A 24,359-nucleotide genomic window follows, 5' to 3' on the forward strand; every position below is an offset into this window, starting at 1 on the left:
AAAAAAAAAAAAAAAAAAAAAAGGTACTCAACGCCTGTAATCCCAGCACTTCGGGAGGCCGAGGTGAGTGGATCACGAGATCAAGAGATCGAGACTATCCTGGCCAACATGGGGAAACCCCATCTCTACTAAAAATACAAAAAATAGCCAGGCATGGTGGCACATGCTTGTGGTCCCAGCTACTGGGGAGGCTGAGGCGGAACCCAGGAGGCGGAGGCTGCAGTGAGCCAAGATTGCGCCGCTGCAGTGAGCCAAGATTGCGCCACTGCACTCCAGCCTGGCGACAGAGCAAGACTCTGTCTCAAAAAAAAAAAAAAAAAAAAAAAAAAAAAGTACAAATTTTTTTAAAATAAAAAATTATTTGCTCAAAGGGTGTTTAAAAAAAAAAGTCATTTTCAAAATCTGTTTGGTAATTTGAAACCTTACGTTATACTAAGTGACAGGTATTCATTGAATATCTAAGTAAAATAAAATACTGAAACAATTACTAAACGTAAGTTTAAATTACATAAGCTTTTTGCTACTTATTTTTACAGAGAAACTAAAAGACATTTGGGTATCTTAGTAAACATCTACTTTTACCACATTAAGAAGTTTTATTATGAAGAAGCTTATATTTCTAGAACATGTGAGATGCTATATTCATAAAATTTACTAATCTGTTAAAAAAAAATGCTGGTATGTGACAGGCAATTCACAACTGTCTACTTCCTAGATTTCCCTGTAAAATAAAGATTATTGTTAAAAATAATTTATATATGTTAACAAAACTACTATAAGCAACAAGTGTGAAGGGAAACAACTCTGCATGAAAAGTATTCAAGGAATGCAAAATACGTTTTTGTAGTTGATTAAGAGGTTGTTGAAAGTTTGTTCCAGAATGAGAAAGAGGAAAGGACAAAAACTTGAAGGAATATATGAAGTTATAAACGAAATGTGAAGTTTTGGAAAAAAAGAGGAAAAAAAACATATTTTATATGGTCAAGCTGGCTAAGACTGAATGGGTTTATTTATGAGGTTTTAAAATCAATAGTATACTGATGTAAAACTAGACTTCAGTTTTCTCTCTCAAGGGACAAAATTTCTTGGACTACTAGTCTGCTGTTTATGAGAGACTGTATAAAAGATTTTTCTTTACTTTTCAGGTAATCTGCCTAGGAAACAAAGATTCTGTGTCTTATTGGAGTAATTTCCAGTGCTTTATAATATTCTTATTTAAGAGAACCAAGTCTTCTTTTAGAAAAGTGGCCTGGGATCCTATTTAATCAAATATTCAAACCTTTCGACATTTTGCCTTCTCAAAATCAAATCCTAAATAGAATCTTGATCTCAAACTGAGAATTTTCCAGAGGGTCCCTGGAAAATCTCAAAAGGTTTGTTTTTTCATCTTTTAAAAAGAGAGTTATTAAAAATAACTAGGTTTTCCTGAACTTGCCTCTGATTAAATTTTTCAAATTAGGTTTATTTGATATGTTAAATTGCATGGGAAACATTGTAGAAGTGATGCTTAACCTTCTAAGTTACATCTGTGTAAATCAAAAATAAAATTTGAAGACTCCCACAGCCATTTGAATATACTGCTTCCTTGGCCAGGGCACTCAAAATTAACCAGGAAGACTGATTCAGGCCATGAAGGGAAGGGGGGATAGGACATGCCTCATCATACCTCTCCAGCATTAACATTAATGCAGACTGATAAGAAACATTTACAATCTATTTTCTCTAAAACCTGCTACAGGGAGGCTTCATCTGCAGGATAAAACCTTGCTCTCCACAACCCCTTATCTTAGCCCAGGCATTCCTTTCTACTGACAATAACTGTTTGAACCAACTGCCAATGAGAATGTGTTTAAATGTGCCTATGACCTGAAAGTCCTCACTTCAAGTTGTCACACCCTTCCACATGAATCCAATGTAAATCTTACATGTATTGACTGATGTGTTATGTCTCCCTAAATGGTATAAAAGCAGGCTGTACCCTGACTACCCTGGGCACATGTCATCAGGACCTCCTGAGGCTATGTTATGGGTCATCCTTAACCCTAGCAAAATAAACCTTCTAAATTGACTGAGACCTTGTCTCAGATATTTTGGGTTCACAATTGGCAACCTGAAAGGGCTTCTGAGTGGAAGTGCCCCTGACTTTTGACAAATCACTTACTGGTGCTTGGTACCAACTTGTGCTATCTTTATTGCTCAAACCAACAGGATAATTGGCTGAGGCCTGGGAAGCCCCACACCAGAGAACCACTGATCTCCCAGAACTTGGTCAAGATCTAAAGTTTATTTTGTTGTACATCTCCTTTTTCTGAAGTTTTACTTGCTCCAACAAGAAAGGCAAGTTTTCCTGCTTCCGTGATGATGGAAGGCAGGTAACTCCTTTCTGGAGTTTGAGCTCACTTACAACAGGGAAGGTGAGTTTTGAGTTTTTTCCTGCTTCTAGGACAGTACAGTCTTCAACCTAAGACCCATTCCTAGGTAAGTAGCTGAATTGGGCTTTCATTTGACAAAAGTTACAAGTAACAATCAGCTGGTCTTAATTTCTCGTTACCATAAGAGCACTCGGTAATCATACTGCTGGGTTTTTATTGTTGTTGCTGTTGCTGTTGTTGTTCTGGTCTTTCTCCCATTGGGTTTGACCAACTCCCACTCTACGTGACTTGGCCAAATCCGAATGAGAATTCCAAATTATGGGAAACAAGGCCTCTGAATTGCCTTGCGATAAAATTCCTTGCAGCTGCAAAAAGGAAAAACAAAACAAAACCATGTGTGTGGTTTCTGTGTTTGCTTCCTGTCTTGTCTTCCACCCTACTCCTCCTTCCCCTTCACCATCTTCACTACCAAAAAAAAAAAAATCTAAAGAAGCCTTCTAATGACTCAAACCCCTTAAAGAACTCAAAACAAAGGCACCACTTGCCCCTTTTTGGGATGTCCTGTTTTCTTACGGAGTTTCAAGAGAAATGGGCAGATTCTTTTGGTCTACAGCTCTGCCTTCCTGTATTGCACTCCCTGACCTCTTTGACTTTTGGAGGTACCAGAAATTACCTTGTACCATAAGAGGACTTGGCCTTGGCATGTGTAATGGCAGATCAGAGTTACAAAGTCAGGAGTGGCTGAGAACAGTTTACAGAAAGTAGTCTTAGCTGGTTTAGCTGAGCTCCTAGGAAGTTGTTGTCTAGGATCCCAATTCTAGTGCAGCAGTGCATTCTTTTTTTTTTTTCTTTCAAAACAAAATCTTGCTCTGTTGCCCAAGCTGGAGTCCTGTGGTGCCATCATTACTCACTGCAGCCTCAACTTCCCAGGCTCCAGAGATCCTCCTCTTCGGCCTCCAGAGTAGCTGGGACTACAGATGTGTGCCACCACACTCAGCTAATTTTTGTACTTTTTGTAGAGACAGGGTCTTGCTATGTTGGCCAGCTGGTCTTGAACTCCTGAGCTCAAGTGATCCAACTGCCTCAGCCTCCCAAAGTGCTAGGATTACAGGCATGAGCCACCACCTGGCCCAGAGGTGCATTCTAAAGAGTCTTCTCCATTGCCTTTCCTCCTGAAATGAATCTCGATTGGCTTGTGTGCACATTTGTGTAAGGAACTGAACTGTCATTTTCAAACATAAATGAGAGACCGAGTTTCCTCAGCTCCAAAGAGCATTTTGCTCTTTCCAACCAAAATGTGCCCTGGGTGACTCAGGGCCAAGTGGAAGTGTCTGGGGGTTGACCTCCTACAACGTGCAGCAGCCCTACAGGGAACTCCCAAGAAAATTAGTTCAAAAAAATTCTTGCCCATGAAGCACATATAGGAACCGGTCATTCCTCTTTTTTTTTTTTTTTTTTTTTTTTTTGATGGGAGTCTCACTGAGATGCTCAATCTGGAGTACAATAACATGATCCTGGCCCACTGCAAGCTCCACCTTCAGAGTTCAAGCCATTCTCCTGTCCCAGCCTCCCAAGTAGCTGGGATTACAGGTGCATGCCACCATGCCCCTCTAATTTTTGTGTTTTCAGTAGAGATGGGGTTTCACCATATTGGCCAGGCTGGTCTTGAACTCCTGACCTCAAGTGATCCATCTGCCTGGGCCTCCCGAAGTGTTGGGATTACAGGCATGAGCCACTGCACCCAGCCTCATTCCTTACTTTGAGCCCTCCCAATGGTGCTGGACCTCCACAAAGAGAAACTGAGACACTTAAAAGGGCAGAAATGACTCAGTGGTGACACACTATGGAGTCCCACTCACAACCAGCACACTTTTACCCACTCCATTAAACCTTAAGGCACAGCTCAGTTCCTCCTTTTAAGAAAAAAATGTGGAAAACAAATAATCTAGGAATGAAAAAACACAAGGATAATGACCTCTCTCAGGCACCCTGTTTGCTTTTATGACCCCTCTACTTGCAAGTGGTTGTATAATGGAAGGGCATGCCAGGTTTTCTAATACTGCAGCTGGTTACACATTAGAGGTCTGTTCTTGTGCACATTTTAAACTGATGGGCAAATTACATCAAGAAAAATTAAGAGCCCGAAGGTGAACCTGCAACTATAAAATTCCTAAGTTCTCTATCTCTCTGCTTTCTTTTCAGCCTGCTTTAGGCTGTTGTTCCTTTTCTACTGAGATAAAACCCACTGTTTGCATCCAAACATTTATTTTTGCTATTTTTGCAAAGTGGTAAGTCTGTATTAATATCTCATGGCTAGAGTTCTGAAGCATAAACTATAGGAACTTTGTATGAGTGTATACATGTGTGTTTACGTATATGTACACATATTTTGTTTTGTGTTTTTGGCCACAAGGTCCCAGACTGGCTTAAAGGTAAAGAGTACTCATATATTAATAGCTGGACACAGTGGCTCCTGCCTGTAATCCCAGCACTTTGGGAGGCCAAGGCGGGCAGATCACTTGAGGTCAGAAGTTCAAGACCAGCCTGGCCAACGTGGTAAAACCCTGCCTGTACTAAAAATACAAAAGTTAGCCATGTGTGATGGTGTGTGCCTATAATCCCAGCTACTTGGGAGGCTGAGGCATGAGAATCACTTGAACCTGGGAGGTGGAGACTGCAATGAGCCAAGATCATGCCACTGCCCTCCAGCCTACACAACAGAGCGAGACTTCATATCAAAAAAAAAAAAAAGAGTACTCATAAATTAAATAAGCCTAAAGAGTTTTCAAATTCATGTGACTTAAGTAAAATCTTTAATAAGCAAGCTTAGAAATTATTGGTAAAGTAATATTAGAAATGTCTTAAGAATTGTTAGCACACGTTTTTGTTTGCATTTATTGATCAAAGGATTCCATGCTTATCCTGGCCAAAATACTATAAGGTATCAAAATTTGGCAAAAGGGTTATTAAACTATAAACCAAGCCCCAAAAAGAATGATCTTTGCTTATGTAATTTTTAATAAAATAAGACATTATTATTGTTGGTTTAATAAAACAGCTAAATCTTTTTTTTTTTTTTTTTTTTGAGATGGAGTCTCACTCTGTCACCAGGCTGGAGTGCAGTGGCTCAATCTCGGCTCACTGCAACCTCCGCCTCCTGGGTTCAAGCAATTCTCCTGCCTCAGCCTCCCAAGTAGCTGGGATTACAAGCGCATACCACCACACCCAGCTAATATGGGGTTTCACCATGTTGGCCAGGAGGGTCCATCTCCCGACCTCATGATCCACCTACTTCGGCCTCCCAAAGCGCTGGGATTATAGGCACGAGCCACTGTGCCCAGCCTAAATCTTTTTTTTTTTTTTAAGACCAAGTCTTACTCTGTCATTCAGTCTTGAGTACAGTGGCACAATCTCGGCCCAGTACCTCCTCCTCCCAGGTTCAAGTAATTCTCATACCTAAGCCTCCCAAGTAGCTAGGATTACAGGTGCACACCATTATACCCACCTAACTTTTGCACTTTTAGTAGAGAAGAAGTTTTGCAATTTCACCCAGGCTGGTCTCGAACTCCTGGACTCAAGTGATCTACCTGCCTCCACCTCCCAAAAGTGCTGGGATTACAGGCATGAGCCACTGTACCCGGCCATAAAGGGGAAACATTTTAAAAACAGGCAAATGAAAAATCTTTCACATCTGCTTTTGTCTGCATGTCTGTTATATCTGTATGTTTATTTGTGTCATATGGAAGTGATATTTCACTATTAAACTGTGTGAAAGAGCTCTAATCAAAGGAAAGTAAGAGCTTATCAGACTAATAGGAGCTAGCTCAGCCAGGCACAGTGGCTCACACCTGTAATCCCAGCACTTTGGGAGGCCGAGGAGGGCGATCATGAGGTCAGTAGTTAGAGACCAGCCAACATGGTGAAACCCCATTGCTACTAAAAATACAAAAATTAGCCAGGTATGGTGGCGTGTGCCTGTAATCCCAGCTACTCAAGAGGCTGAAGCAGAAGAATCGCTCAAACCCAGGAGTTGGAGGTTGTAGTGAGCCAAAGTCATGCCACCACACTCCAGCCTGGGGAACAGAGTGAGACTCCATCTCAAAAAAAAAAAAAAAAAAACAAAACAAAAAAATTGGGGTAATTGGCCAGGCGCGGTGGCTCAAGCCTGTAATCCCAGCACTTTGGGAGGCCGAGGCGGGTGCATCACGAGGTCAAGAGATCGAGACCATCCTCGTCAACACGGTGAAACCCCGTCTCTACTAAAACTACAAAAACTTAGCTGGGCATGGTGGCGCGTGCCTGTAATCCTAGCTACTCAGGAGGCTGAGGCAGGAGAATTGCCTGAACCCAGGAGGCAGAGGTTGCGGTGAGCCGAGATCGCGCCATTGCACTCCAGCCTGGGTAACAAGAGCGAAACTCCGTCTCAAAAAAAAAATTGGGGTAATTAACAAAAAAAATGGGAAAAGAAAAAGAGAGTCAAAGAATTCACCCCAGAAGAGTGTCAGAAATTTTTAGACGGTTATTCATTATTTGCCCTAGATTGGAAAATTTTTTTTAAAAAAATCAGAAGGCAAGGGTTATCATGAGAAAGCTGACATTGTCTGGGGCAATGCTGAGGCAAATTAAGATAAAAAATTTGATAAAAAGGCTTGAGTCCCTTGACTCCACTCCCTGCTGGGAACCCAAACCCTTTTTTTACCAGAAAAGGTAAAATGATCTTGGGGTAGAAAAGTTCCTGGGACAAGAACATAAAAACATACAGGCTAATAGAATTGTAAAATCTGAGATGTTTAAACAGACATTATGTAAGGTAGTTGTGACTCTTCACCTAAATGTCTTATGAAAATGGGTACTGTATCTGACTGGGGGATGTTTCCCCTATCTAGTACTACACAACTGAAAGCAGGTAAATCTGCTCTTTCAGAAATGTTAACTGGACTTACTAAATGGGAGCTAGAAAGATTTCCTGAGCCCACAAAATATCAGGGAGAAGCTGGAGTGCTAGTTGGGACAAATCCTCTACTTTGTAGCCTTTTGTGGAACATTTATTGGGACTTACGGCAAAAAACTGTGAGTACTTCCCAATAACAACTACTGGACTAGTGAATTTCTACTGGAGGGGCATTTACTGCCTTGCTATGGAATGTTAGCTGAAGCTACCCCTGTGCTAATGGAAATAAAGGTGTTCAAAAGAGTTCCATGATAAAATTAAAATGGTTTGCATAGGATCTTGCTATCTGGGAATACAAGAAGGAGATACTCATAAGCAAGAACCGTCTTTTTCCCCTAGGACTGATTCTAACTATTTGAGGAGCTGCTAGATTTTACAGTGCCTAATTGCTCTCATGAGCTGTTTGGCTTGTGAATGGCAGTTCCAAGGTGAACAAACATCTTGCTTGGAAGGCTGCTGCTCTGTTTAAAGAACGGTCCAAAAAACCTTTTTTTATAGTTATTTATAGTTTAGAGCATTTGGGTGAAGTATGATTTGTAAGCAAACTTACCTCTGTCTCTGAGTTATCCAAAATTCAAATTGTGATTTTATGACAATATGGTTATTTGCATAAATTCAGTAAGAGTCTTTCAGAACAAAATAATTGGAGACAGGTTATTTTACCAAGACTTTGACTAAAATTGTATATTTTTAGGTAAAGTTCCAGCAAAATCAACTTGAAAGGGGCCTATGTAGCCAATCAATTCTTGCTGCACTTTATGTGAATAATCAAAGTATAATAAATCTAAAATTTAATTTGCACACAAATTGATCTTACTATAATTTCTCTTCAATAGAAAAGGAAATTCGGAGAGAGAAATTGTTTCAAAGGAAAAGTATAACACTTGATACTAAATTCTGTTTGAGAGTAGGCTGAATTATGAATTATTTCTTGGCTACAATAATCCTCTAGAGAATACTAGATTATAATTTTTCTTCATATCTTTAGTTGGTGCCCTAATGGAAGAGGTTCTCTTTTCTGTTCTGACATACAAATATTCTTTCTATTGTAAAAATATTAACGTTATTTCTCCTTACTTACAAGGAAACCAAAATTATGGTATTCTCAAAACCAGAGATGCCAATCTCTGTTATTTGGCATCCTGTTAACAGGTAGAAGAGATCTGAGTTACCGGCGGCGAATCTATACAGGTCCTCAGCAACTTCAGTTCTTGCCTCTTCGGAAAGAATTTGAGAGGCATAAAGCAAAAAAGAGACCAAGGCAAGTTCCAGAGCAGGAATGGAAGTTTATTTGAAAAGGCCTTAGAACAGGAAAGCAAGGAACATGTGCTTGGAAGAGACCCAAGCAGGCATGTGAAGGTTGAAGAGAAAAGGTCAAGTGCCCTGTTTAACCATGTCCCTAGCATTTTTATAAGCTCACCTCTTTCCCATGTTTCTTCTTTTAGGGTGGGCTTTCCACATGCCCAGTGCTTTCCTATCCTTTGGAACTGAACACACGCAATGTGTTTAGGGAGTTATAAACATGGCCATCTGAGGCTTACTTCCCTTTTCCAGTGGAGTGTGCCCCCAGAAGATCATACTTCACCATTTTCTTTTCTTTTCTTTTTTGTCTCTTAACATGCATGCCCAGGAAGTTGTACCTCCGTGGGGCCTGCATTCAGTTAATATTTTGATGTTAACAGGTATGGACCATTAGGAAATGGCCTCTCCTTCGTGCTGCCGAATTATCATTTTTAGACAGGCAATGTAATAATTGCTGAACCATCACCTGACATTCTAGTGAGTAGGGAAGAGCCCTCTCCTGCCCAGCTCATGCCTAACTAACTACCTGTAACAATCCCATTGGGCCCAATCTTTTTTTCACTGCAAATGCCTTGCTGCTAAGACTATACAAGCACCCTCCCTCTAGGCCCAGGGACTGTTGCCTGGGTGTGTAAGGGCGAGTTTTACGGGATACAATTAGATCAAGGTCAGACCCTCCAAGTCAAGGATGGGTACAAAGATGCCTGGACAGCTGGTAAAAGAAGAAAATAATTACAGAGAGGATGATGATACCTTGTGACGAAGCCTCCTGGGTATAATACTCCCAGCTATGAGTTGTGCAGATATATATATATTTTTTATTTTTTTTCAGAACAATGTTTATGTTCTGTATAGCTAATTGCTAAAGTCTGTAACTAAAACAAAGATTACATAGCTCAATGCATAACACAGAAGTTAAAAATAAGTCAGTTTTTTTCATAATTTTAATGAAAATTAACATTTAAAAAAACCCTTTGGCTTTTTGTTTGTTCACATTCTACTTAAAAAACAAAATTAATAATAATCTTAAGAGGTAATGAATGCCTGTCCATGTCTATTCCTATCTGGCTTAGAATAATTAATTGACTCTAAGTCTTGTTTACTCTAAGTCCCTCGGCCATAGAGAGTCCCACTCAAGGACAGGATAAACCAGGGGCAGGCAGTCAGGCCACCTCAGCAACACTATGTAGCGAAATTAAAATGTTACCTTTGGCAAATCTTGGCCAGAAGGGAGAAAATTCAAAGGCTCCCACAACCATTTGAATGCACTCTCTCCTTGGCCAGGGCACTCTATAATTTAACCAGAAAGACTAGTTAAGGCCATGAAGGGAAGTGGGGGGTAATCATCATACCCCTCCAGCATTAACATTAATGCAGACCTTCAGTCTGATAAGAAACATTTACAATCTATTTTCTCTAAAGTCTGCTACCTGGAGGCTTCATCTGCAGGATAAAACCTTGGTGTCAGCCAGGCACAGTGACTCATGCCTGTAATCCCAACGCTTTGGGAGGCCAACATGGCGAAACCCTATCTCAACTAAAAATACAAAAATTCGCTAGGCATGGTGACACATGCCTGTAATCCCAGCTACTCAGGAGACTGAGGCAGGAGAATCGCTTGAACCCAGGAGGCAGAGATTGCAGTAAGCTGAGAACATGCCACTGCACTCTAACCTGGCAAGAGTGAGGCTCCGTCTCAAAAAAAAAAAAAAAAAAAAACAAAACCACGTTGGTGTCTACAATTGCCAATCTGAGTATGTTTAAATTTACATATGACCTGGAAGCCCCCACTTCGGGTTATCCCACCCTTCCAGATGCAACCAATGTAAATCTTACATGTATTGACTGATGTATTATGTCTCCCTAAATTGTATAAAAGCAGGCTGTACCCTGACTACCCTGGGCACACATCATCAGGACCTCCTGAGGCTATGTCATGGGCACGTCCTTAATCCTGGCAAAATAAACCTTCTAAATTGACTGAGACTCTGTCTCATATTTTGGGTTCATGTCTGTATGAGAAAATGTTATCAATATAAGTACTCCAAAAACTGTATAAAAGGCCAAGTGTGGTGGCTGATGCCTATAACCCCAGCACTTTGGGAGGCCAAGGCAGGAGAATCACTTTTGCCCAGGAGTTTGAGATCATCCTGGGCAATAAGATAAGACCTTGTCTCCTTTTTTAAAAAAACTATATGGGCCAGGTATGGTGGCTCACACCTGTAATCCCAGCACTTTGGGAGGCCCAGGCAGGCGGATCACCTAAGGTCAGGAGATCAAGACCATCCTGGCCAATAGGTGAAATCCCATCTCTGCTAAAAATACAAAAATTAGCTGGGTGTGGTGGTGTGTGCCTATAATCCCAGCTACTCAGGAGACTGAGGCAGAAGAATCACTTGAACACGGGAGGCAGAGATTGCAGTGAGCTGAGATCATGCCCCTGCACTCCAGCCTGGTGATAAAGCAAGACTGCATCTCAAAAAAAAAAAACACCTGTATGAAGTTTGTCAATGTACTCATTGTCCATATATATTCTGATATAATGTTATCAATCATAATTCCAATTATTATTTTAAAATGTTGTATGGCACAGAAACAACTAAATTTCCTGTCAACTCCATTATTTTGATAATGAACTCGAATAAAATCTTTAACCATGGCCATTTTAGGTCTTTTGTCATTCACATATAATTACTCTTGTATTCAAATGCTTCCCTGAAAGCTCACAATCAGCTACGAGCTGGAATGCTTCATATTCAACATAAATGACTGCCTCAGAGATCCAAGGAAAGAATTATACAGGTACTCTGAGGTATAGGTTCCTCATGGCATTGCTTAAATAACTGAAATCATACGGTTGGATTAAGTGAAAATGTCCAAAATTCTACTAGGGAAACTGATAACCCTCATCTGTAAAACGGGAATGAAAATTTAAAAAAAAAAAAAAAACTGGGCTGCTGAGCGCACTGGCTCAGCACTTTGGGAGGCCAGGGCGGGCAGATCCCCCTGAGCTCAGGGGTTTGAGACCAGCCTGGGCAATATGGTGAAACCCTATCTCTACTAAAACACAAAAAATTAGCTGGGCATGGTAGCACATGCCTGTAATCCCAGCTACTCAGGTGGCTGAGGCAGGAGAATCACTTGAACCCAGGAGAAGGAGGCTGTAGTAAGCTGAGATCACTTCACTACACTCTAGCCTGGGCAACAGAGTGAAACTTTGTCCAAAAAAAAAAAAAAAAAAAAAAAACCCAGATAACCTAAGATCAAGCATATGTCCAATTATCATTCTTGCTGCACTTACATAAATGATTACACCAAATTTAATGAGATTAGATTTTTGTAAACAAGAGTGTTATTTTACCTTTGATCAAACTGAGGATGACTAAACAGAGAAATTTTATATTTCTTTCTTTTTTTTTTTTTTTTTTTTTTTTTGAGACATAGTCTTGCTCAGTCGCCCAGGCTAGAATGCAGTGGTATGATCTTGGCTCACTACAACCTCTGCCTCCCAAGTTCAAGCGATTTTCCTGCCTCGGCCTCCCAAGTAGCTGGGATGACAGGCACCTGACATCATGCCAGGCTAATTTTCGTATTTTTGTAGAGATGGGGTTTCACCATGTTGGCCAGGCTGGTCTTCAACTCCTGACTTCAAGTGATCCACCAGCCTAAGCCTCCCAAAGTGCTGGAATTACAGGCATTAGCCACTACACCTGGCCAGAAATTTTACATTTCAATAGAAAATTATCATCTACGCTACTGGGTTATCAGACCATAGTTCTGTTATTTGTCTCTGAGCTATCTTTCACCACTCCGTAAACTACAGCCTGCTGTCTTGCATATCCTGTCAGTAATTAATGCTTCCCATTTTTCTCCCACCCTCCTGACTTGAAGTCACTAAGAACTAAAACCTGATTGCCTGGATCCTTATTGAGACTCTAGTTTCTCTTGTCCTAAAGCCCTACAAGCTGGATGACCTGATATAAACTAAAAGAACTTATTAATACAACCATTTTGGCCACGCAGGAAGTTCACTGAACACCCACATCTTCCATGGTCTGCTCCAGGAAATAACCTTGTTTTTCTCTTGTTAATCTGTCGTTACAGGAGTCTATTCCAATTAAGAATTTATGAGGTGGCCAGGTACAGTAGCTCATGCCTGTAATCTCAGCACTTCAGGAGGCCAAGGCAGGAAGATTGCTTGAGCCTAGCCTGGACAACATAGTAAGACCCTGTTTCAATTTAAAGAAAAAAGAAAAGAACTAATGAGGTTTGAGAGAAAAACAGCTTTCCCTCTCTTCAGACAAACCAGTGACTGCTGTACTAACTAGCCCCCTTTCCTTTTTGTTTACCCCTCAATTTCACATCCCTTTCTTGTTTAATTGAAATTCTCTTTTTTGTTTTCATGACAGCCTACCATTCAATTAATTGAAATTTTCATTCCATAACTTGAACTTGTTAAGCCTTCATTAAAAAAATTTTTTTTGAGGCAGGGTCTCCCTATATTGCCCAGGCTGGTCTCAAACTCCTGGATCACTCCAGGATCAAGTGATCTTCCCGCTTGTGTCTCCCCAAGTGCTGGGATTACAGGTAGGAGCCATCATGCAGGGCCACTCATTAAGCCTTTTAAAAGACAAAAACAAGTTTTACTTCAAGTTTCTTCCTACATTTTGATACCCCAGAGGAGCATTCAAAGCTCTAAATTCATTTTCCCTCAAGCCTGAGGTAAAACTCATTTACTGTGGACATCCCATGGTTCATTCTTTATAAAAAAGCCACCCCCATGGCCCTTCCAGGACAGTTGTCCCAACTGTCCCACTCAAGAGATACTAATAACTAGAACTTTTCATTCTATACTACCCCTCACAGTCCCCCACAACCCACTGACACACACTCCTATCTCAAATTCATTTTGTATTTAAACATGTATAGTTGTTGATGCTTAAACTGGATTTAGGTATTTTAGATTATAACAAAAAAGAAAAACAAAAGTTGCTTGTTGTTTTTGTTCACTTTCTTTTACTAAAACTAATTACTCAAGATTGGGTATTTGGCTCATAGTTTTCAAAGCTGCAAAGTCCAAGGTTGAGGGGCTGTACCTGGTAAGGCCCTTCTTACTACGTAATATCATGGCAGAGTATCACACATGGGAAGTGGTCAAAAGCATGGCAGCTTAGGTCTCTCTGTTCTTATAAAGTCACCAGTACCATCATGGCTCACCCCCACATTGATACAGAAGGGCTGGGCTCCGAGCTAAACCCTACCCTTAAGCCTGGAACCATGGCACAATAAGCCATGAGTTTGAACATATATAACTGTCTGAGTCACTGAGAAATCTCACAGCTTCAGTCTGAGTTAGCATAACTAGGCAGTGTGAACCTAATTAACGTAACACTTATCATGTCGGAAACTTGTTTGTTCCCCCAAGAACTCCAAAGACACACACTGCCTCATGCTTCCATTCCATGCCTATCAAGCAACCTTCCAACTATTTTCTTAGAATTCCAGGTGACTTAATATTTTAAAAAGTTATCTTAAATAATGAATACAAACAATTCTGATGAATGGATAGGTGAGCTCAAACAACATGAAAAAAAAAAAAAAAGAATAACAACAACCGTCTAGTTTATCCAATAGTCTCTTGGAAGCCTCCTGTTTTTTTTATTTTTCATTTTTTTTTATTTTTTTCCAAGACAGAGTCTTGCTCTGTTATCCAGGCTAGAGTGCAGCAGCGTTACCTTGGCTCACTACAACCCCACCTCCTGGGTTCAAGAAATTCTCCTGGCTCAGCCTCCTGAGTAGCTGGGATTACTCAGGAGACATATGCCACCACACCCAGCTAATTTTTGTATTTTTAGTAGAGATGGGGTTTCACCATGTTGCCCAGGCTAGTCTCGAACTACTGACCTTGTGATCCGCCTGCCTCGGCCTCCCAAAGCGCTGGTATTACAGGCATGAGCCACCATACCCGGTCTTAGTAGTCTCTTTGGATCATTCTCTTAGAGACTAATCAATTCTGGATGCCAGGGCAAAAGAGGTTTATCAGCAGAATCCTGGTCACTTTACAAGTTCTGCCATCCAAAGACAGACTATCCTGGCAGTTGGCTGGCTTCCCCCTCTCAGAGAATTTGTTTTCCCTAAACCTCAATAGCAGTCACCTGGACTTTTCATAACATCTGGGCATAATTATACCGAAAAGGCTGTAGGGGAGAAAAGTATCTTTCCCTCCCCCTATCTTAGGGTTACAGCTGAGTCTCTTATGATAAAAAACAGGTGAACAAAAGAAAAGCATACAATTTTTTTTTTTGAGACAGGGTCTCAGTCTGTCACCCAAGCTGGAGTTCAGTGTTGTAATCACAGCTCGCTAGCTCACTACAGCCTTGACCTCCCAGGCTCAAGTGATCCTCCCATCTTAGCCTCCAGAGAAGCTGAGACTATAGACACGCACCACCATATCCAACTAATTTTTTGTAAAGACCAGGTCTCATTATGTTGCTCAGGCTAGTCTTGAACTCCTGGGCTCAACTGATCCTCCTGCCTTGGGCGCCCAAAGTGCTAGGATTACAGGTGTGAGCCAGTGCATCTGGACTTACAAATGTAAATTTTATATGACACAGGAGCTTTCATAAGGAATGTAGATCTAAAAAGAAAGAAAAAATAATAATAAAATAAGGAATGTAGATGTGAAGAAACAGCTAAACCAGAATATTTTTTTGCTAGGTTTGATGAAGAAAGGAAAGTTGTGGAGAAATATGACAGGGCAAAAAGAATATGGTCCAATGGTAATAAACTAGGGGAAATTTATCTAGGCCTATTTGCTGAGACTTCTTGGCGTCTATTTGTCTTCAGAGGTAGAGATGTTCCTTTCTTCCAGGTATAAGAAGGGCACCTCTCTGTGAAAGTTGCAGATAGCAAGATGAAATTAACTTTTGCTAGACCCAGACAAAATAGAGCCGGGAACACCCAAAGAGGAGGAGGCCCATGCTTGTAAGACAAGAACAGTTTCCAAGGACTTTCTAAAAGTCGTTCTGTGTCCTTCACACATCTCCTGCTTTGATAAGGTTTATCACTAGACATTCTTTAGGACTGCAGTAATTCAAATAATTAATGAACTGGAAACAGTTCTTATCTCGGACATGTAATTCAGATAAAATGTTTTCAGAAGAACACTTGCCCAGTAAGGGCATCTCCACCAATGAACTGATAACAACTCTGGCTTTGAACCTCTGGAACCAATGAACTCTGTTCCTAAGCAGCTTATGTAAATCTCTTTTGCTAATAAAAGCTTCCCTTACCCTTCCCTCATGGAATGCACTGGTGGCTTGCCATTCCATGCATTCCAGGTTATAATTGTTATTTCTACACCTAAGTAAACCCAACATGTACAGACACAGTTTTCTCTACTATCCTTTTTTTAAGATTGACATCTCAGATGAGGATCTTGGGACCTCCTTCTGGAGGTCAGAAAATCCTTCCAAGGTTTTTATGACCTGCTTCACAGGAGTAGGCAGTGGAAGGTAGGAGAGATTTCCCTGCTTTTGCTACTTTCTCAAATGCCTTCAGCTTAAAAAATATCCAAGGCTGGCTTATAGCTTATCACAACCATTTACAAATTTATTTGTTCCTTCTCCATTCCCACTGCTTCACTTGACTGGCCTTAAAAATAAAAAAATACGTCAAGGTACGACATTTTGGGGTAGTGTGTCCTGGATCCTATAAAGGTCGTATTCCTTAAAATTGCTTAAAATATGTGACAAATTCCTTTTCCAAAACTAAAAAATGCATGCTTAGCTCTTTAGGATACTGAAAATAGATATTAAATAGCTTCCTGGGCCAGGCACGGTGGTTCACACCTGTAATCCCAGCACTTTAGGAGGCTGAGGCGGGTGGATCACTTGAGTCCAGGAGTTTGTGATCAGTGAAACCCTGTCTCTACTGAAAATACAAAAATTAGCCAGGCGTGGTAGCACACACCTGTAATCCCAGCTACTCAGATGACTGAGGCATGAGAATTGCAAACCCAGGAGGCGGAGGTTATAGTGAGCCAAGATCGTACCACGGCACTCCAGCCTGGGCAACAGAAGGAAACTATCTCAAAATAAGTAAATAAATAAATAGCTCCTTGCTTTATATTACTTAGCTTCTTATAGGTTTTGTTAATTAAAAATCACAAAAGGTTACTATCACACTGGTCTTTAAGAAAAAACTACAGAAGGCCACTGTTTTGGACTAAGCTACTGCACTAGGTCCCAACAGACAACACTAAAAATCAAAATGGAGTCACCCATGCTAAAGTTCACATCACCACAACTAAAACTATGTTGTTATCTGACCTTCCAAGGAATGAGAACAGAGCTATAACAGCCAATTTCTCCAACAGGCCAGTTTCAGTCTTCAAGTAGCATGAGAATGAAGTTCCCTTTGCTTCAATCCCTACACAATACTTACAGCCTGAAGTAACCTAATGTCAGTCAGTTATTTTTCTATTGTTCTATCTCCTCATCCGTGCCTTACAAGGAAAGTAACTTTTTGAAATGACCAATCTGCTTTTTATTCTTTGTTTCTGCTTTATTCAGCCCTTTCTGCCTATAAAATCTACTCCCTCTGCTCAACTCATGGAAACATTTATTCTACTTTATGGAATGAAGTGTTGCCCAATTCTAGAATTACAAATACACAGAGACTGATAAGCAAAAAGTGATGGAGGCAGGTCTCAATAGATTAGAGGTTTATTTAGCCAAGGCTGAGGATGTGCCCAGGGTAAAAACAAACCACAGGAGCATCTGTGACCTATGCTTTTCCCAAACAAGGTTTTGTGAACTTTGGTATTTAAAGAGGAAAGAGGAAGCAGGATGGGGGGAAATAAAAGGAAGAACAGGCAGGCAATGAGGCAGATGGTTACATTCTTGTGAAGCTCCAATTAGCCTCAGAAAAATCTACATTTTACATAAGATAAACATGAAAAGAGAGTAGAAGAAATGAGGGTATGACATGGGGTTGTGATATTATAGCTATCAATTTGACAACAAAAGGAAAATTGTATTGATGACTCAGATCCCAAGTTTAACTTTCCCTTTTGTACAGTGAGTTTGGGGTTCCAAGATTCTATTTTTCTTAAGCCCTCTAAATTAGTTGTAATTTTGTCTTTTGACAGATTATCATTACTGTGTCTGAACGTATATGCCACTGCAGCTGGTTATGGCTCCCAAAGACAAATAACTAAAATCTAACCTTATAAAGGGAACAGTCTTACTTCTACATTACTTACACAAATCAATATGTTTAATTTAAAAAACACTAACTCTACAATTGGCATCACCTTTAAGCTGTCCAGAACTCTTGTAATACATTCTGTCAGTGAATCTAAATACATATCCCTAATGTAAATAATTTTCCTGAAAGAATAATGTAACTAACACTTTACCACATAGCAGGATTTTAAAACAGTAATACTGAGAAAAGAACTTTGAGAAATGTGAGTCCTTTTAAATTATGAGGCCCAGAGAGACATTAAAATGAAACAGCAAGCATGTCTTACTTCCCCCTTGAGCTATGTATCCATCTCTTGAAACTGCTTGCTATTGCCACAAGTAGCTATAAATTAACCTAATAATGCCATACATACCTTCAATATAACCCACACCCTATAGCTTAACAATGTACGGACAATCACTAATCAATGTTATTTCCATAAACCAATTAGAATTTCTGACAGACAACTCTGAATTGGCCCACTTCCTATCCCCCTTTGTTTCCCTTGAAAGACCCACTTTTAACTGCTGCTAATTGGAGTGTATATTCACAGCAATTTAAATCTATGCTCCTGGTTGCAATACTCAAGCTTGGCCAAATAAACTCTCTGTATTAATTCTGCCTCAGCTTCTTATTTTAGCTCAACACTAACAATTACTAAATACAAATTATATGCCAAGCACTATTGAGGAGTTTTACATTTTGTTTGTTTTTGTTTTTTCCTTGGGAGACAGAGTCTCACTCTGTCACCCAGGCTAGAGGGCAGTGGCACAATCACAGCTCACTGCAACCTCAAGCTACCAGGTTCCCAGGTTGAAGCAATCCTTCCACTTAAACCACCTAAGTAGCTAGGACTACAGGCGTGTGCCACCATGCCCAGTTAATTTCTGTATTTTTTGTAGAGATGGCATTTGGCCCATGTTGCCCAGGCTGGTCTCAAACTCCTGGGCTCAAGTGATCTGCCTGCCTTGGCCTCCCAAAGTGCTGGGGTAACAGGTATGAGCCACAGTGTCCAGCTACATATATTTTCATATAGATTAGATACATTACTAATTCTAGCTAAATTCAAAATCATTCTTCTTATTCTATACAGGGAGAAACTAACGCTCAGAAAGATTAAGCAACTCACCCTTAGTAAACTGTAATACTAAGATTTTTTTTTTTCCAGATGGAGTCTTGCTCTGTCACTCAGGCTGGAGTGCAATGACACAACTTCAACTCACTGCAACCTCCACCCCCCAGGTTCAAGTGATTCTCCTGCCGCAGCCTCCTGAGTAGCTGTGATTACAGGTCCCTGCCTAGTTAATTTTTGTATTTTTAGTAGTGATGGGGTTTCACCACATTGGCCAGGCTGGTCTCGCACTCCTGACCTCAGGTGATCCACCTGCCTCGGCCTCCCAAAGTGCTGGGATTACAGGCATGAGCCACCATGCTGGGCTAGTACTAGGATTTTTAACTAAAGTCCTTCTTGCCTCCTAAAACCTATTATTTTCCAAATAACAAACTGCTTCCTAAAAGTCACAAACTCATCAGAATGGTGTTAGGTGGCCTCCAAACTCCATGTTCAGTCATCAACAGAATGTATTCTTATAAGTGGGCAGATGGGGGCTTCTGACATTCCTTTTTACTCAATGTTTCCCAAATATCTCATAATCTTTTTTGAGACAGGGTCTCACTCTGTCACCCAGGCTGGAGTACAGTGGTTCAATCTCAGCTCACTGCTCCCTCTAGCCCCCAGGCTCAAGCAATCCTACCACTTCAGCCTCCTGAGTAGCTGGGACTACAGGCATGCACCACCATGTCCAGCTACGTTTTTTGTATTTTTAGTAGAGACGGGGTTCTTGCCACATTGCCCAGGCTGGTCTCGAACTCCTAAGCTCAAGCAATCTGCCCACTTTGGCCTCCCAAAGTGCTGAAATTACAGGTATGAGCCATAGCACCTGCCTCCCATGAGCTTCCACATCTCAATGCCTGGGCTTATATATATAAGCAGAGGATATACCAGCTGCTTCCTCTGGCTGGTATATCCTCTACAACTTCCACATTTTCAACTCCTTTAGAACTCAGCTCAGTAAGTTAATTATTTCCTTGTCTTTATCTACACAGTAACTTTCTTATATCTGTATGAGTAACTAAGACAAGATTAAGGAGTCAAAATAACCCGTGTTTAAGTACCAACTCTTTCCACTTGTTAAGAAAGGTCTGTGGCAAGTCTTTTATCTATTCCAAGCCTTAGTTTTGTCATTACCTATATGGAAATAACAGATTAAATAAACACAAAATATTGTATGTATCCTCTACAGCAGGGGTCCCCAACCCCCGGGACACAGACTAGTACTGTACTGGTAACAGGTTTGTGGCCTGTCAGGAACTGGGCTACACAGCAGGAGGTGAGTGGTGGACATGCAAAAGCAGCTTCATCTGTATTTATAGCTGCTCCTGCCAGGTGCAGTGGCTCATGCCTGTAATTCCAGCACTTTGGGAGACTTAGGCAGGTAGATCACTTGAGGTCAGGAGTTCGAGACCAGCCTAGTCAACATGATGAAACACCGTCTCTACTAAAAATATAAAAATTGGCCAGGCGTGGTAGCTCATGCCTGTAATCCCGGCACTTTGGGAGGCTTAGGCGGACGGATCACGAGGTCAGGAGTTTGAAACCAGCCTGGCCAATATGGTGAAACCCTGTCTCTGCTAAAAATACAAAAACTAGCTGGGCATGGTAGCACGTGCCTGTAGTCCCAGGTACACAGGAGGCTAAGGCAGGAGAATTGCTTGAACCCAGGAGGCAGAGGTTGCAGTGAGCCAAGATTGCACCACTGCACTCCAGCCTGGGCCATAGAGGAAGACTTTGTCTCAAAAAAAAAAAAAAAAAAAAAAAAAAAAAAAAAAAAAAAATTAGGCAGGCATGGTGGCAGGTGCCTGTAATCCCAGCAACTCCGGAGGCTGAGGTAGGAGAATTGCTTGAGCCCAGGAGGTAGAGACTGCAATGAGCCATGATCTTGCCATTGCACTACAGGCTGGATAACAAGAGCAAGACTCCATCTCAAAAAAACAAACAAAAAAGTATAGCTGTTCCCCATAGCTCCTATTATTGTCCAAGCTCCTCCTCCTGTCAGTGGCAGCACCGATAGGGCAAACCATATCGTGAACTTGAGCATGTGAAGGATCTAGGTTGCGCGATCCTTATGAGAATCTGATGATCTGTTACTATCCCCATCATCCCTAGATGGGACCATCCAGTTGCAGGAAAACAAGCTCAGGGATCCCACTGATTCTACACTATGATTGAGTTGTATGATTATTTCATTATATATTACAATGTAATAATAACAGAAATAAAGTACACAATAAAAATAATGCACTTGGATCATCCCAAAACCATCCCCTTGCCCCCAGGTCCAGGGAAAAATTGTCTTCCGCAAAACCAGTCCCTGATGCCAAAAAGTTGGGGACTGCTGATTATAGCACATATTTCCATGTTATTAGATTCTAGTCCTGTTTAAGGTTTTTTTGTTTTTAGCTATTTAGCAATTATTTGCAATGTTTTTAATTTTAAAAAATTATTTTTAAACTAAAGTAGGTTTTTTGAAATACAGTCTCACTGTCACCCAGATTGGAGTACAGTGACATGATTACAGCTCACTGCAGCCTCAACCTTCTGGGTTCAAGCAATCCTGTTGCCTCAGCCTCTCAAGTAGCTGTAACTATAAGGCATGTGTCACCATGATCAGTTAATTTTTGTAATTTTTGTAGAGATGGTGTTTCACCATGTCACCCAAGCTGGTCCTGAACTCCTGAGCTCAAGCATCCTATCACCTTGGCCTCCCAAAGTGCTGGGATTACAAGCATGAACCACAGAGCTGGCCTGCAATTTGTAGACAGATAACCGATAGATATGTAAATTCTGTCCTGTCACATAGTACCTTTTTTTTTTTTTTTTTTTTGTTTCGCTCTTGTTACCCAGGCTGGAGTGCAATGGCGCGATCTCAGCTCACCGCAACCTCCGCCTCCTGGGTTCAGGCAATTCTCCTGCCCCAGCCTCCTGAGTCGCTGGGATTACAGGCACGTGCCACCATGCCCAGCTAATTTTTTGTATTTTTAGTAGAGATGGGGTTTCACCATGTTGACCAGGATGGTCTCGATCTCTTGACCTCGTGATCCACCTGCCTTGGCCACCCAAAGTGCTGGGATTACAGGCTTGAGCCACCGCGCCCAGCCATAGTAACTTAATTGACAACACCCCTTCTCCCTCAGGGAATGGGGGATGGGGAAACTGTCAGAGGTGTGTCAAACAGAACAACTCCATCTTGAACAGGAGTGGATAAAATGAGGTTGAAACCTACTGGGCTCCATTACCAGCCGGTTAAGGTATTCTAAGCCACAGGATGAGATAGGAGGTCTGCACAAAATACAGGTTATTAAGACCTTGCTGATAAAACAAGTTGCAGTAAAAAGCTGGCTAAAACCCACCAAAATCAAGATGGTGGCCACAAGCGTGACCTCTGGTCGTCTGTACACTCCCACCAGTGCCATGACAATATACAGATGCCAGGGCAACGTCAGGAAGTTACCCTATGTGGTCTAAAAAGGGGAGGTATGAATAATCCACCCCTCGTTTAGTATATCATCAAGAAATCACCATAAAAATGGATAACCAGGGGGTGGGAAAAGAAAAAAAAAAAAATGGATAACCAGCAGCCCTCGGGGCTGCTCTGTCTATGGAGTAGCCATTTTTTTATTCCTTTACTTTCCTAATTTGCTTTTGCTTTATTATATGAACTAGCCCTGAATTTTTTCTTGCACAAGATCCAAGAGCCCTCTCTTGGGGTCTGGATCAGGATCCCTTTTCTGTAACAAAACCAGTTTCCAATTCACCTCCATTACTTTATTCCATATAAATTTGTGTTTTCCTTTGAACAGGTTATATCTGCTTGGATGCCTCAATTCGTTAGCATGTCTTTATTTCTGTAGCTCTAGCATAGTCACGATTTGTCTCTTTTTTTGAACAACACATTTTTAACAACACTATCATGGTTATCATGACAACTCCCAAATCTTGAGCTTTTCTAAACTCCAGACTTCTTATATTTACAAGAAATCAAAATGTCACCCCAAAATATGACTGTAGGAGACCAGAATATGACACCCCAAAATACGCATCTCTGGCATAAGGATTATTTTGAACTGGTAACTGCGAGAAACAGCTCTGAAAACAAGAGTATAAATTATCCTTTTGTAAGAGAAATTTACATCTCTAATGGAAATCTTCATTTGTAAGGATACCAGGAAGAGAAAAGCGTCTCCAAATCACTAGAAACTCTTACCACTAGAGAACGTACAATCTTAAATCTGCATAACAAACCTTACCCTGGTCTATTGTGCTTTTCCTGGGCATCTCCCCATTTTGTCAGTTTGTCTAATATTGACAATGCTGAGTTTGATCATTTGATTAGGGCCATGTCCACTGTTAACTTCCTATGCTTCTGTTGCTGGGCTTTCAAATCCATCAAAGCCACCTAGCATCTATTTATCCATCTCTAACTATATTTAGTCCTTATATTTTCTACTCTCTTAAAACTCCAAATCCTTCTTCCAGCCCCTCAATCTCTACAGGAATCTATGCTGTCCTTTTTCACTAAAATCCCAAGATGGCTCCTTCAACTTCATCTTTCCTTTTACGTTTCCTTCCAGATATAACAATCAAATATAATATGTGGCCTGTGAACAGATCCTGGTCTAAATAAACCAGCAAAAAAGGACACTTCTGAGGACAATCAGGGTAATTCTGAATATTCAAAAATTACAGTCGATTTTATTGGTTGTATAATCATATTGTGGTTACATGGTTTAGAGACACATACTATTAATAAAATTAAAGTGAGGCCAGGCACGGTGGCTCACACATATAATCCCAGTACCCTTTGGGAAGCCGAGGGGGGCAGATCACCAGAGGTCAAGAGTTCAAGACCAGACTGGCCAACATGGTAAAACCCCATCTCTACTAAAAATACAATTATCAGATGGGCATAGTGGCAGGCACTTACAACCCCAGCTACTCGGGAGGCTGCGGTAGGACAATCGCCTGAATCCAGGAAGCAGAGATTGCAGTGAGCCGAGATCACACCACCACACTCCAGCCTGAGCAACAGAGCAAGCCTCTGTCTCAAAAAAATTAAAGTGCAATATCATGACATACACTTAAAAATATTCCAGCAGGCCGGGCGCGGTGGCTCAAGCCTGTAATCCCAGCACTTTGGGAGGCCGAGGTGGGTGGATCACGAGGTCAAGAGATCGAGACCATCCTGGTCAACATGGTGAAACCCCGTCTCTACTAAAACTACAAAAAATTAGCTGGGCATGGTGGCGCGTGCCTGTAATCCCAGCTACTCAGGAGGCTGAGGCAGGAGAATTGCCTGAATCCAGGAGGCGGAGGTTGCGGTGAGCCGAGATCGCGCCATTGCACTCCAGCCTGGGTAACAAGAGCT

The 24,359-nt window shown here is 41.2% G+C and overlaps 1 protein-coding gene and 1 long non-coding RNA gene across 5 annotated transcripts in view; one reads left to right on the forward strand and one right to left on the reverse strand.

Annotated features, from left to right (window-relative positions):
- The window catches only part of COMMD1 (copper metabolism domain containing 1), a 230,016-nt gene that overhangs the window by 179,530 nt on the left and 26,127 nt on the right, over window positions 1-24,359 (reverse strand). The window contains exon 2 of one of the 4 annotated variants that reach the window (XM_032292012.1): window positions 9,833-9,915. The exons of the other annotated variants lie outside the window; for them this stretch is intronic. The gene's annotated coding sequence lies outside the window, so the exon portion shown is untranslated. The remainder of the gene's footprint in view (window positions 1-9,832; window positions 9,916-24,359) is intronic. 4 annotated transcript variants of the gene reach the window in all.
- LOC116560569 overlaps window positions 10,785-24,359 on the forward strand; it is a 21,575-nt gene continuing 8,000 nt past the window's right edge. Inside the window, exons 1-2 of the long non-coding RNA XR_004273025.1 lie at window positions 10,785-10,797; window positions 17,589-17,591. This is a non-coding gene — a long non-coding RNA (uncharacterized LOC116560569). The remainder of the gene's footprint in view (window positions 10,798-17,588; window positions 17,592-24,359) is intronic.

This window comes from Sapajus apella, unplaced genomic scaffold, assembly GCF_009761245.1.
Source record: "Sapajus apella isolate SASKATOON/1434 unplaced genomic scaffold, GSC_monkey_1.0 scaffold26, whole genome shotgun sequence".
Classification (NCBI taxonomy): domain Eukaryota; kingdom Metazoa; phylum Chordata; class Mammalia; order Primates; family Cebidae; genus Sapajus; species Sapajus apella.